The sequence below is a fragment of the Tursiops truncatus genome, chromosome 19, assembly GCF_011762595.2.
Source record: "Tursiops truncatus isolate mTurTru1 chromosome 19, mTurTru1.mat.Y, whole genome shotgun sequence".
NCBI lineage: Eukaryota > Metazoa > Chordata > Mammalia > Artiodactyla > Delphinidae > Tursiops > Tursiops truncatus.
The window spans coordinates 6186827-6200595 of record NC_047052.1 but is presented as its reverse complement, the minus strand read 5'-3'; positions in this window follow the sequence as shown (position 1 = coordinate 6200595).

The following is a 13769-nucleotide window of genomic DNA, read 5'->3' as shown; positions in this document are numbered from 1 at the left end:
TGTTACTGAGCTTATAAAGGAACCAAGTTTTGGTTTTATTGTTTTTCTGTGTTGTTTTTCTGTGTTGTTTTTCTGTGTTGTTTTTTGTTTCCTAATTCACCGATTTCCATGATGATGTTTATTTACTTTCTTATGCTTATTTTAGATTTTATTTTCTCCTCTTTTTCTTAGAGTGGAAGACGAAGTTATTGATTTGAGACCTTTCTAATTTTGTAATATAAGTACTTTTAGTGCTATAAATTTCCGTAATAAATTTGTTTGCATCCAAAAATTTTTGAATAAATTGTGTTTTCATTTTCATTGAGATCAGAATACTCTTTTGATTTCTTGACTCATGGGTTGTTTAGAAGTGTGTTATTTAGTTTCCAAATATTTGGAAGATTATCTAGATATCTTCCTAATTATTGGTTTGTAATTTGATCCCATTATGGTCAGAGAACATACTTTGTGTGACTTGAATCCTTATACATTTGTTGAATCTTGTTTTATTACCTATAATATGATCTATTTTGGTATATATTCTATGTGCACTTGAAAAGAATGTATATTCTGTTGTTGAGTGTTGTAGTAATGTCAATTAGGTTAAATTTGTTGATAGCATTGTTCATGTCTTCTATCTTCTTACTGATTTTCTGATTTCATGGCTTATCAATTATTGAGAGAGGAATGTTGAAATTGACAAAAATACCAATTTTTCTATTTCTTATTGCAATTCCATCAGTTTTGGATTTATGTTTTTTTTTTTTTTTTTTTGCGGTACGTGGGCCTCTCACTGTTGTGGCCTCTCCTGTCGCGGAGCACAGGCTCCAGACGTGCAGGCCCAGGGGCCATGGCCCACGGGCACAGCCGCTCCGTGGCACATGGGATCCTCCCGGACCAAGGCACGAACCTGTGTCCCCTGCATCGGCAGGAGGACTTTCAACCACGGTGCCACCAGGGAAGCCCGGATTTATGTATTTTGTGTTTAGGAGTGTAGATACTTAGAATTGTTATATACTCTTGAACTGACCTCTTTATTATTATTAAATGGCAATATTTAATTTTGGTATTTTTCCTCTGAAATCTAATATTGTCTGATATTAATATAGCTTTCTCACCTTTATTTTGATTAATATTAGCATAGTATATATAGTTCATCTTCTTACCTTTAATCTTGTCTTTATATTTAAAATGAGTTTCTTATAGGCAGATGTAATTGGGTATTACTTTTTTATCCAATTTGACAATTTCTGATTTTTTTTTTTTTTTTTGGGGGGTACGTGGGCCTCTCACCATTGTGGCCTCTCCCGCTGTGGAGCACAGGCTCCGGAGGTGCAGGCTCAGCGGCCATGGCTCACGGGCCCAGCCGCTCTGCGGCATGTGGGATCTTCCTGGACCAGGGCATGAACCCATGTCCCCTGCATCGGCAGGTGGACTCTCAACCACTGTGCCACCAGGGAAGCCCCGACAATTTCTGATTTTTAATTGGGAATTTAGGCCATTTACATTTAATTTGTTTATTGATATGTTTGACTTATATACATTTGTGTGGGCTACATCTTGTTATTTGTTTTCTATTGTCTCTTTTACCATTCTTTTCCTCTTTTTCTACCTTCTTTTGAATTTTTTTGTTGAATAAATTTATTTATTTATTTATTTTTGGCTGCGTTAGGTCTTTGTTGCTGCACGTGGGCTTTCTCTGGTTGCGGTGAGTGGGGGCCTATTCTTTGTTGCGGTGCACAGTCTTCTCATTACGGTGGCTTCTCTTGTTGTGGAGCATGGGCTCTAGGCTTGCGGGCTTCAGTAGTTGCAGCATGCGGGCTCAGTAGTTGTGGCTTGTGGGCTCTAGAGCGCAGGCTTAGTAGTTGTGACTCATGGGCTTAGTTCCTCCGCGACATGTGGGATCTTCCCAGACCAGGGCTCGAACCCGTGTTGCCTGCATTGGTAGGCAGATTCTTAACCACTGCACCACCAGGGAAGTCCATGGATTGAATATGTTTCATGATTTCATTTTTCTCCTTTGTTGGTTTATTAGCTGTAACTCTTCATTGTGTTATTTATTTTAAAATAAATTTATTTATTTATTAGTTTTGGCTCCGTTGGGTCTTCATTGCTACACACGGGCTTTTTCTAGTTGCCATGAGTGGGGGCTACTCTTCGTTGCAGTGTGTGGGCTTCTCATCGGAGTGTCTTCTTTTGTTGCGGAGCACAGGCTATAGGTGCATGGGCTTCAGTAGTTCTGGCACGTGGGCTCAGTAGTTGTGGCTCACGGGCTCTAGAGCGCAGGCTCAGTAGTTGTGGCTCATGGGCTTAGTTGTTCTGCGGCATGTGGGATCTTCCCAGACCAGGGCTCGAACCCTTTCCCCCTGCATTGGCAGGTGGATTCTTAACTACTGCACCACCAGGGAAGTCTCATTGTGTTATTTTAGTGGTGGCTTTAGGGTTTATAATTTTATAACTTTATAATATTACATACATATACTTATAATGTATGTATGTGTGTGTGTATATATATATATTTAAACAGTTAATATCTTTTATAAATATTTAAATGATAAGATTAAGTGATAAGAAAATAAATTATATTTCTCAGGCAATTACAATTTTTGAATTTTTAAATTACTTTTTCCCAGTCCAGATTTATATCTGGAATAATTTTACTTTTGGTTAAAGTACCTTCTTTAATGTTTCTTGTAGTACAGGTCTGTTGATTATAAATTCTTTCAGATTTTGCATGTCTAAAAAAGTCTTTGTTTGGCCTTTGTTTTCAAAAGATACTTTTGCTGAGTATAAAGAATTCTAGGTTGACGGGATTTTGTATTCCTATAAATGTTTTTGAGAGCTTTTCTAGAACATAGTAAATTTATAGGAAAATATTTAATCCATGTGGGTCTTGCTTTTAAGCTTTGCTAGGTAGGACCATAGCAGCCTTTAATCTAGGATTAATTATTTTCCTACTACTCAGGCGAGACCCTTCTTAGTAATCTAACCAATGTCCCATGCATTATGAGATTTTCATTTGGGCTGTTGGGAGAAGCCACTAATACAGAGTATTGTTCTAATCCTTTTGGGTGTTTCTCTCCCTGCACTTGGGGAAGTTTCTTCACTCATGTGTTGATTGGTTCTCTGGGTCGACCCTATGCAGCTGAGTTCTCTCTTTGTGCATCCTTTTCTCTGGCACTGGGCTCTGAGAACTTTAGCTGCCTTGGCATTCACAGACTTTCAGCTCCATCTCCCCTACCTACACTGAAACCTGGAAACTTTCTCCAGGCAGTAGGCTAAGGCAGGCAGTGGGCTAATCTCTCAGGGAATCATTGTCTTTTCCCCTGATATCCAATAGCTTAAGAATCATTGTTATATATACTTTGTTCACTTTAAAGAGTTGTTTCAGACAGAATGGTAACTCTGTTCCATGTTACTCTATCTTGGCCAGAAACAGAAATCAAGTGATAACACTTTTGAGAGTAAAATGGAGCTCTACTAATAAGTATATTTGGTAAAGGCATGAACTGTACTGACTCAGACAAACTGGAGTGTAGGGTTACTCTGAATATTAAGGGCTTTACTTGAATTGGTTTAGTTAGTCTAAATAATAACTCTATAAATCAGGTAGTATTAGTTATCTTCAATCATACAAGAGATAAGTGAGGTAGGTAGAGGTTAACTAGTCTAAGATTTCACAGGCAGGTTGTAAGTGGTAGAGCAGAGATTTGAATTCAGGAACACTGATCCTGAGCTCAGGCTTAATGGAACTGCTCACCATCACCACTAACCCCTCTCCTGTTAAAACACACCTTGATGGGCTTAGAATTAGGCGATGTTGCCCACGAGACTGTTTCCAGTAGAGCCTGCATCAGCTCTGGGCACTGGGAGACCTCTGAGGGCCTGCTCCCTTCTTGTCTCCTTCTCTGTTGATTTCATGGACAGTCTAGACTCTGTTCCTTCCCCCTCCTCCATCCACTGTGGTCAATTTCTCCTACCAGTTAACTTTAGGACTGGGAGTCAGGTCAGCCTGGAGTCCCTACACTTCTGTTCTCTTATCTCAAAACTGGCATCTCCTGCTATATCCTGATGAAATCGTAGTAGAATGGGCCCTGGTTCTGTCCTTGGGATGCTAGGCCACCTGAGCCCATTGGCTCCCTGGCCTGCCAGTTTTGCCTCACTCATCTTCTCTACCAATCCTCCTCTTGCCCTTCCAGCCCACATGCATCATGCATATTATGACACCAGTTATGTGTCATAGACAGAATTGCTATCTTTATCTGGAGAGAAGAAGTCACCTTGGTGTTGAAAGAGGTCATGAAACCAAACTCCCCATCTACCTGCAATCCTGTCTTTTCTGTCAGTCCACCAGTGGTGGCGAAAAAGCCATACAAAGCAGGCAGATTTAAAGTAGCACACTAATTACACGCACTTAAGCACTCTTCCTCCCAGTTTCCTCCTCGCTCCCTTCCATCATGTTAACTCCCCTCCCTGACCATCATTCTCTCTGGGGGCAACCCAGAGTGGTCTCTTCTTTGTTCCCCTATCTCTAGTCAGCCAGGGATATGCCTTTGTTCCCTTATCTTGTCTTGTTCAGGAATGTTATCTATGTGGAGGCCTAATTTGTTTCATCACCTCCTTCATCTCCCCAGGACCTTCTTTCCTCTGCTTTCTTACCAAGGTTAACTCTAGTCCCCTCTCTCAGGAATTTGCTCCTTATCTATGTAGCAGGGATGCATTTTATTCCACAACACCATGGGGCAAGAAATGTCACATTCTTTTAGTTATCCAAATCATGTTTAATCTGTAATAGCTGAAAATCCAATCTTTGTCTTTACCTGAGCTTCTTCTGCTCCGAGCCTTTCCCCTGTAGGGTCATACGAAGGCTCAGGATGTCCTTGCAGGACAGCGTTTTCAGGGAAAGGTCCATTTGTCTCTGGCCTATACAGGTTATGACTTTCAGACTCTTTGTCTCAGCCCTGATGTTACCTAAAGGCAAAATTCCTAGGCTTCTGTTCCAAGTGTGGTTGGCACTGTGGTTCTCAGGGCTAAAGCTCTAACTAACTGTTCAGTTACCACTCCAGCCACTGATAACTACCAGGCATGGGCCAGCCTTTGTGGAAACCCTGAAAGACTTTGTCCTTGTCTTCTTGTTGGATAAATATTCACCTGTCCTCAATTCAAGTTACTTGTAAAGCTTCAAGCAACTTTTCTTCTCTCAGTGTGGTATAACCCACGATAACATCCCTCAGAGAGGCAAAGCTTTTGGAAAAAAATAGCTAGGAAAGACATTATCTTCCCTGCCTGGCAAGCCTCCTTTTGTCTCTGGCCCACAAAAACACACCCAAGACAATGTTATACAAAGACACAGTTACCTTTCTGAGCTTGCAAAGAGAAACCTAACCTGCAGTAGGGAGAACAAAACACACATTTATATCTTAATACCCTTGTTTCTGCCACTTATTAGCTGTGTGACCTTGGGCAGGTCATAATTCCTTCACCTATAAAGACTTCTGCCTTCTCACTTCTTAGGGTTGTTTTTAAGGATTAAGTGAGTTAATAGAGGTAAAAATGCTTTAGAACAGTCCTATAAAGTGTTAGCTATTTTTATTATCAGCTAATTATGCTGTTTGTGACCTTTTCTCTGTGCTGTTCATTTTATACAGTGCCGTTGAATCATAGGTGGAGTTACTAGAGTCAGCGCTTAAGGTGAATACCTTACATGACCAAAGTTACCTCCAAATTCCTTTGGAGACTAACTGTATTATTTCTTGATAAGTCCAACCCAGACAGTTTTTCTGCCAGCATTAAATCTGATTGTGTTGTCTTGGGTTGAGCTCTGGATAAAGGTGTTACTTACAGGTTTATACCTCTCCTTACACAGTCAGTTTGGAGCAGATATGTTTTCAGTGAAAAACTGCAAGATCATCCACGCTGCTTAATTTTTCCCCTCTCTGTGTTGAGTGCAAATTGTTGAATTCATGTGAGTTAAGTGTGAATAAGCTCTAAGTCCAAGATTGCCTGGAGTCCATCCCATCCTAAGCATAGCCAGATAAGAAACTGAAGTCCCTTTCTATTTCAGGGGGTTTCATGATACCATTGGCCAGACAGGGCAAAGAATGAGAAATTCAAAGAATCCCCCTTTGCTACCCTCATGATGCTCACAAAGGCAGATCATCTTGCTCCTCACTTAGAATAGGATAGTAACCAAAGAACTTCACTGAAGTCTCATCTTTCCCTTGTCACAGTCCTTGGTGAAGTCTATGAGTGCTTTACACTGGCCATTGAGGGTGTGTATTTAGGCATCTCTATGGGATGTTCATCCCTGATAGAGGGTATACAAGCATTATTCAATTGTAGTCATTGTTCAGCATCACCTGTAGTTTCTGTTCATATCAAGAGAGACTCCTCTTCTAAAACAAATGATGCAGGCAGATATTAACCACGTATATTTGAATGTGGGAAAAATAAAAACTGAGAAAACAATACAGTGGACCAGGAACCCAGAGATTTTGTTTTTTTCCTGTCCCTGTCACTAATCAGCTCTATGGTCTCAGGTGAGTCCCTTCCCCTCTCAGAGGTTCAGTTTTCTCATCTGTAAGATGAGGGGGTTGTACGCAATCATTTCCCAGTTCTACTGTCCTATATCTGTGATTCCACTTAAACAGTGTGAACTCTTCCTTGAAAACTTCCTATTATAGAAATGACTTTGGGGAATGGGCCAGAGATGTCAACTGTTTCTTGGTAAAATTCACCTGGTGTAGGCAGTTTAGTAATTTCAGTTTCCTTTGGGGAAGCACTTCTGCTCTAATTTGTATTCATCTTCCTGGTTTGGAGATGAATACACCATCTAAGCTCCAAGGGTCATTCCATTCCCCTTGCCACAATGATTGGTTCAAGCATAAGCATGTGACCCACTATGGTCGAATCAGAGACACTCCTGGGACTTTTGATGAAACAGTTGGAAAAAAGACACTCTCTTTTCCCTGGCATTGGTAAACAGGTAAACCTACAGTTGGTGATGGCCATCTTTGATGGAACATGGAGGGAGCATGCAGGAAAATGAGGTTGACAGAGGTATACACAAATATAGAGACAGACAGACAGAGAGAACCACACAGAAAGAGATAGTGTCCTGCTGGCCTGTTGAGTCCCTTGATCCTGGCCTTTACCCCTAGGCTTCACAGTTACAAGAGCCACTAAATACCCCTTTTGTTTAAATTGTATTAACTTAGGATTCTGTTATTTGCAACTGTATGGTGCTTGACTAACATGCTCAATGTTTCCATTGCAACGTTGGACAGAAGAATTTGCTCGCCTCCAGATGGCTTGGACTGAGGCTTGGGAGTGAGAGAAGGAGGTGTGATTTCTAATAGCAGAGGTTGTATGAAGAGGGAAAGAACCCATGATGTGCCAAGCACTATGCTACGCTTTTCATGTATTTTTTTCCATATATTTATTTATTTATATAAATATATTTATATATATATAAATATATTTATATATATATTTATTTATTATATAAATATATTTCCATATATTTATTTCCATGTATTTAATTCCATAACCCTATGAGGAATGTGCTATTTTTATTATCCCCATTTTGCAGAGGAGGAAACTGGGGAACAGACAGATTAAGGACTTGTCTGAAGTCACACAACAGGTGGCAGAGCTGAAGGTTAAAACCAGACGCTTGATCTCTGGAGCTTGAGCTCTTAACTGTTGAACTAAAATTTTCTGGGTGATTTTTCTTTCCTAATTCTCTGCCTAACTTATCACATAGCTGTGGTGGAGTCACAGTGTGAGTCTAGGTTGGCTGGACTTCGATGCGTGAGTAAGTGAGCTGTAGGAGAAAAGTAGGTGGAGGAGATGTCTAAGTGAATGGATGATATGCTTAAAAATAGAGGCATGGAAGATAATTCCTCCCTGTGCTCCACCCTCCCATACCCAGGTAGTTATATTTTAATATTCTAAAAATCAAGAAAGAAAAAATTATCCAAATAAATTAATTTTTAAATAGAAACATTTTTTGCCACTTTGACAAAATTGTGATCTATATATACAGTTTTAAACTGTTAAATAATTTAGCGATAAATTTTGAGATGAAAATGTACTACATATAGCCACATCAACATTTTGTGTAGCACGTTGCAATTTATTAGTTTTCAATGCAATGTGTTTCAGTATATCTGTTTGTGATGGTCAGATATATCATTTTAATATTTCCTTTCACATGCAAGATACATGAACTTGTACGATGTTGAGGCTCCTCTAAGAATTTCTGTTACTTCTCTCTTCCCTTTGTTTTCCACTTTTTTCTTCTCTGCCTCATTTACTGTGCATTTATTTTTATATACTGTCCCCCATTTGACTGTAAAGGAAAGATACATGAAGGGAGGGCCATGCATTGCATGTGAGCTCTGTGTTTTCATGGTGCCTGGCACATAGTAGGTGCTCAATAAAGTCTATTAAGTGAGTACATTGTATAATAATTCAGTTTATCTCAATTTATAAAAAAATCAATGTGTGAATAAATAATTTTTAAATCAACCTTATTAATTGAAATTAATATCCATCCTGACAATTGCATAATTTATAAGTATATAGCTTTATGGATTATCCCAAATTAAATGTACTGATGTAAACACCGCTCAGATAAAAAAGATAATGCATTATCTGCTTCTCAGCGGCCTCTCTACATGTCTTCTCTAGGTAACCATTATTCTGGCTTCTGCTACATAAATCAATTTTATCTGTTTTTGAAACTAATATTGAAATCATATTCATATCATGAAATCATTTCATGTCTAGCTTTTTTTTACTCAGTATCAGTTTTGGGAAATTTATCTATATAAATTCATCCCCTTTCATTGTTGTATAGAATTGTATTGTAATAGAATTACAATCACCATAATTTACTTAACTTTTTCTATTATTGATGAACTTTGGGTTCTTTCCAGTTTTTGTGTGTGTGTGTGAATAATACTACGATGAACATTTTTGTACATTTTTGGGGGTGCACATAGGTATTTATTTCTGCTGGGTTTATACCTAGGATTAAAATTTGGGGGTCACTGGACATGCATATTTTCAGCTTTGGTAGATATTGCCAAAAACTTTTCATAGTAGTTATATCAATTCACATTGTCAATTCCCTGCAGCAAAAGACCACCAGGAACACACCTGTAGTCAGACAAAATTAGGTTCATTGATTTGTTGCAACAAGGAGAATGCACACCATGGGGATTGTGGAGTGTCTCAGGAAAAAATGTGTTATGAAGACTTTTTGTAAGATTTGGGATTCTGTTAGGTGATTTTAGGGAGGGTTCAAGGAATCTGGGCTTTGCTCTTGATTGGATGCTGTCAGTAAGTGGGGTTAATTCTGTAGTTGGGTTTCTCAACCATTTTTATCCAGAAAACAGGAAGAATGGAGTGGGGTTAAACTGGAATTTGTAAAGAAGCAGAGTTCCCTCATATTAGCTGATATATTAGATTTCTAGGGCTGCTATAATAAAGTATCACAAACTGGGTGGTTTAAAGCAATAAGAATTTATTTTCTCACAGTTCTGGGGGCGAAAAGCCCAAAATCAAGGTGGCACTTCTTGGCTTGTGGGGCATCACTCCACCCTCTGCCTCCACCGTCACACAGTGTTCTCCCTGTGTGTCTGTATCTGTCTCTAGTCCATTTCTTATAAGGATGCCAGTCATATTGGATTAGGCCCATACTAATGACCTCTTCTTAACTTGATTATACCTGCAAAGACCCTATTTCCAAATGAGGTCATATTCACAGGTACCAGGGAGTAGGATTTTACCATGTCTCTAGTGGGGACACAGTTCAGCTCATAACAGCCTAGATATGGGGTGTTTGGTCATTTTGTGACTTGTACAGTGTTCCTAATTTTGTCTCTGTTCCAATATGACTACAGAGTGGTCTTGTTTTTGTCTGGTGTGACAGGAGAACGTGTTCAACAGAAGGATACCATGGGCTGGCTTCCTATTGTCAGGGGTGGCTTTTCTCCATCTTAGTGTCCTCATCACACTTTATGTTGTCAGTCTTTTAAATTAATTTCAGTCATTTTGGTTGGTGTGTATTGTTCTCTTACAGTTTCAACTTGCATTTTCTTGATGACAATGAGATTGAGCACTTTTCCACATGTTTATGTGCTACTTGGGTATCCTCTTTTGTGAGGTGTTCTTTCAAGTCTACTGCCCATTTCTTTATTAGGTTGTTCCTTTATACTCTGAAAATGGGTTTCATTTTTTGAAATAGCCTGGTCAATAAGGTAGATGATTCAAAGTGGAGTAAAAATGATATGTGCTTATAAAATAATGAGCCTTATTTTCTAATATGACACAAAGTAGTCCTAAAGAAAAGTTTTAAAAAATTCCTGGAGGGTTTCAATCAATGACGTGTTGGGAATAACTGAGTTGCCTCTCAGTCACCTGAAAGTTTGTGTAAAGTCTGTTTGTATAAAGTTCATTTATTGTTAAATGAATGTGTTAGACATAATAATAATGTCTAACTTTTTTATACCATGTCTGGTGAGTCAGGTAATGTGCTAAGACTTGATATGTGTCAGCTGATTTAACACCAGAACAACTCAATACTGTCCCCATTTTACAAATATGGAAATGGAGGCCGAGAAGCAGTAATTAACTTTCCCAACATCACACAAGAGAAATTTAGGAGCTCTGTGTCAGGAACTTGCACCTAACTGCTATACTGTCCTGCCTGTCTTTATGCGCTCGAGAGCTCTGCAGTGAGGAAATAGGAGCTTGGATGCTGTTCTAGTTACTATAGCTGTGCACCAGACTACCCAATCCACGTGGTGTAAAAACTCCCCTAGTTTATTATGCTCACACGTTCTGTGGAGCAAGAATCTGGACCAGGCTCAGCAGGGATGGTTCTTCTCTACTCCATGATATCTGGGGCCTTATCAGGGAAGGCTTGAAAGTGACTCCACATCTGGGGTCATCTGAAGGCTCACTCAAGCAGGTATCTTGGGGTTGATGCTGGCTGTTGGCATCTGTACACACACACACACACACACACACACACACACACACACACACACACACACACACACACATTGGTCTCTGCCCCTGGTTCCTGGCACAGAGCTTCTAGAACCCTTGTAATTTCCAAAGTGATAAGAACACTCGGAACATCTTTTGTTCTAATGTTTGGTCTTCTAACACTGGTTCCTGACACAGAGCTTCTAAATTTCTTGAAATTTCTTTTTTTCTAATGAGGCAATGCTTGGAGGCTCCTGGATTGGGGGTGGTCACCAGAAAGACCAAGCCATGATTAGAAGCTTGGAAATTTCAGCCCTACCCTGTATCCCCTAGGGAGGGGAGAAGGGCTGGAAATTGACTTAGTGATCAATCATGCCTGCATGATGAAGCCTCCATAAAAATCCGAAAGGTATTATGGTTCGGGGAGCTTCTCAGTTGCTGAACACGTGGAGGTGCTGGAATAGTGGAAGCTCTTTGCTCCTTCTCACATACCTTGGTCTATGTGTCTCTTCCATCTGGATGTTCATCTGTATCCATTATCATATCCTTTTATAATAAACCAGTAAACCCTGAGTTATGTGAGCTATTCTAGCAAATTATGGAACCCAAGGAGGGGGTCGTGGGAAGCTTGTTTATAGCCAGTCAGTCAGAAGTACAGGTGACAAACTGGAACTTGTGATTGGCATCTGAAATATGTGTGTGTCTTGGGGGGGTGGGGCTTGAGGGGACTGAGTCTTGTGGGACTGAGCCCTTAATCTGTGGAATCTGATGCTAATTCCAGGTAGTGTCAGAATTGAACTGAATTGGAGGACACCTAGCTAATATCACAGAGAACTGCTTGGTGGGGAAAACCCCATGCACATTTGGTGACCAGAAGTGTCAGAGGTGAAGTGTTCTGTGTGAGTAGTAAAGGAGAAACACACATATTCCCCTACACAATGAGAATCACATACTGTTCTTTCCACCACAGTCACAGGCCCACCTAGGTTCAAGGTAAGGAGATGTAGTCTCTGTCACCCGATGGGAGGGAGGTCAAGCTCACTGAGCAAAGGGAGTGTGCGGGATAGAATGTATCGTGATGGCCAAGTTTGGAAAATGCGGTCTGCCACAAATCCTAAATCTATCATATACTGTCTATGTGGTTCTGGAAATTCCTTAAGCCTCTTTTAGTTTTATCAGCTGTAAAACGGAGAAAAAAATGCCCCCGCTGTTGACTTTATAAATACATAAATGTGGTAAATAATATAATATCACTGACCTATAGACATTTAAGATGGTGGAGAGCTTCAAATCTGCGGATTCCATAGTTGCCCAGTTAATGCCCCTTCCCTGCTTTCCCTGCTGGACTGTGAGCTACACAGTGTGATGTTCAGAGCTGAGCACAGCTCTGGCATCTAGCAGGCCCTGAACAAATATCTGTTGAAGGTATAAGCAGATGATGCAAAACCTTTCTTGCCTTCCCACTGTGCTGACATAAGATCCAGACTCAAATGTTCTGCCCTCACCTGCTTGTCTGGCCCCCACCAGCTCCTCCAGCCCCATCTGCTGTTGCCCTTCCTCTCGTTCACCTTCCTCCACCCACACTGTTCTTTCTGTCCAGTCTTTTCGCACCCCCTTCCCTCTTTTTGGAGCAATTCACTTCCCTTGCTGCTTTTTCTTCCTTTTCCTCATTAACTTCTCTTCTTTGGGTCTCCCTTAAATGTTTGTTCTCCTAAAAAGCCTTCTCCTTGCCTCCCAAGCTAGACTATATCTTTTGAGGCATCCATAGTTTCTTTCTTGGCAGAGCCGTTACCTTGATTGAGATCAAGTAGTTATTTGCTTGAGGTCTGTCTACACCATTAGGTTACAAGCTCATCTCCATCAAGGTATAATCCAGGCCTAGCCCAAGGGCTGACACATGCTAGGAGCTCAGGCATATTGGTTGAATGAACATGGGGACAGCTTGTACCTTTAGTTTGTCTAATACAATATTGGAAGATCTAGAGCCCACCTGTTTACGTGGACCAGAGGAATGAGAACATTTCCATCAATGGTACGTTTTAATTTCGTCCATGTATCTGGTAGTGGATAGACACAGGTGTGGGTTCTACTTGACCCAGGCTCAACATTAGCTCTGTGACCTCACCTCCTGCTTCTCTCCCTTGGCCAACCCTGCTCCAGCTGCACACACTGCTCCCTTTGTCTGGAACTCTCTTTCCTTAGATTTCCTCATGGCTTGTTATCTTTCTTTTTGTTTTTGCGGTACGCGGGCCTCTCACTGTTGCTGCCTCTCCCGTTGCGGAGCACAGGCTCCGGACGCGCAGACTCAGCAGCCATGGCTCATGGGCCCAGCTGCTCCGCGGCATGTGGGATCTTCCCAGACCGGGGCACGAACCCGTGTCCCCTGCATCGGCAGGCGGACTCTCAACCACTGCGCCACCAGGGAAGCCCGCTTGTTATCTTTTTAATGAGGGTTTCCAATACCACATTTTAGAAACTGCATACTCTACCCTCAAAAACCTCTGAATATTTCCCTACTTTATTTTTCTCCATACTGCTCCCCACCATTTCACATATTACAAGTATTTGTGTACTGTCTGTCTCCTCCTATTAGAACAGGAACTCCATGAAGATAAGAGTTTTTGTTTTGTTTCCTGCTGTATGCCTAGTGCCTAGAACAATACCTGATATCTAGCAGCTACCCAATGAGTATATATTGAATAATTGAATGAGTAAAGCAAGCAAGAAAGACATGAGTGAATGAACAGGTAGAAATAGACTCATGTTGGTCATATGTTACTGATCCAATG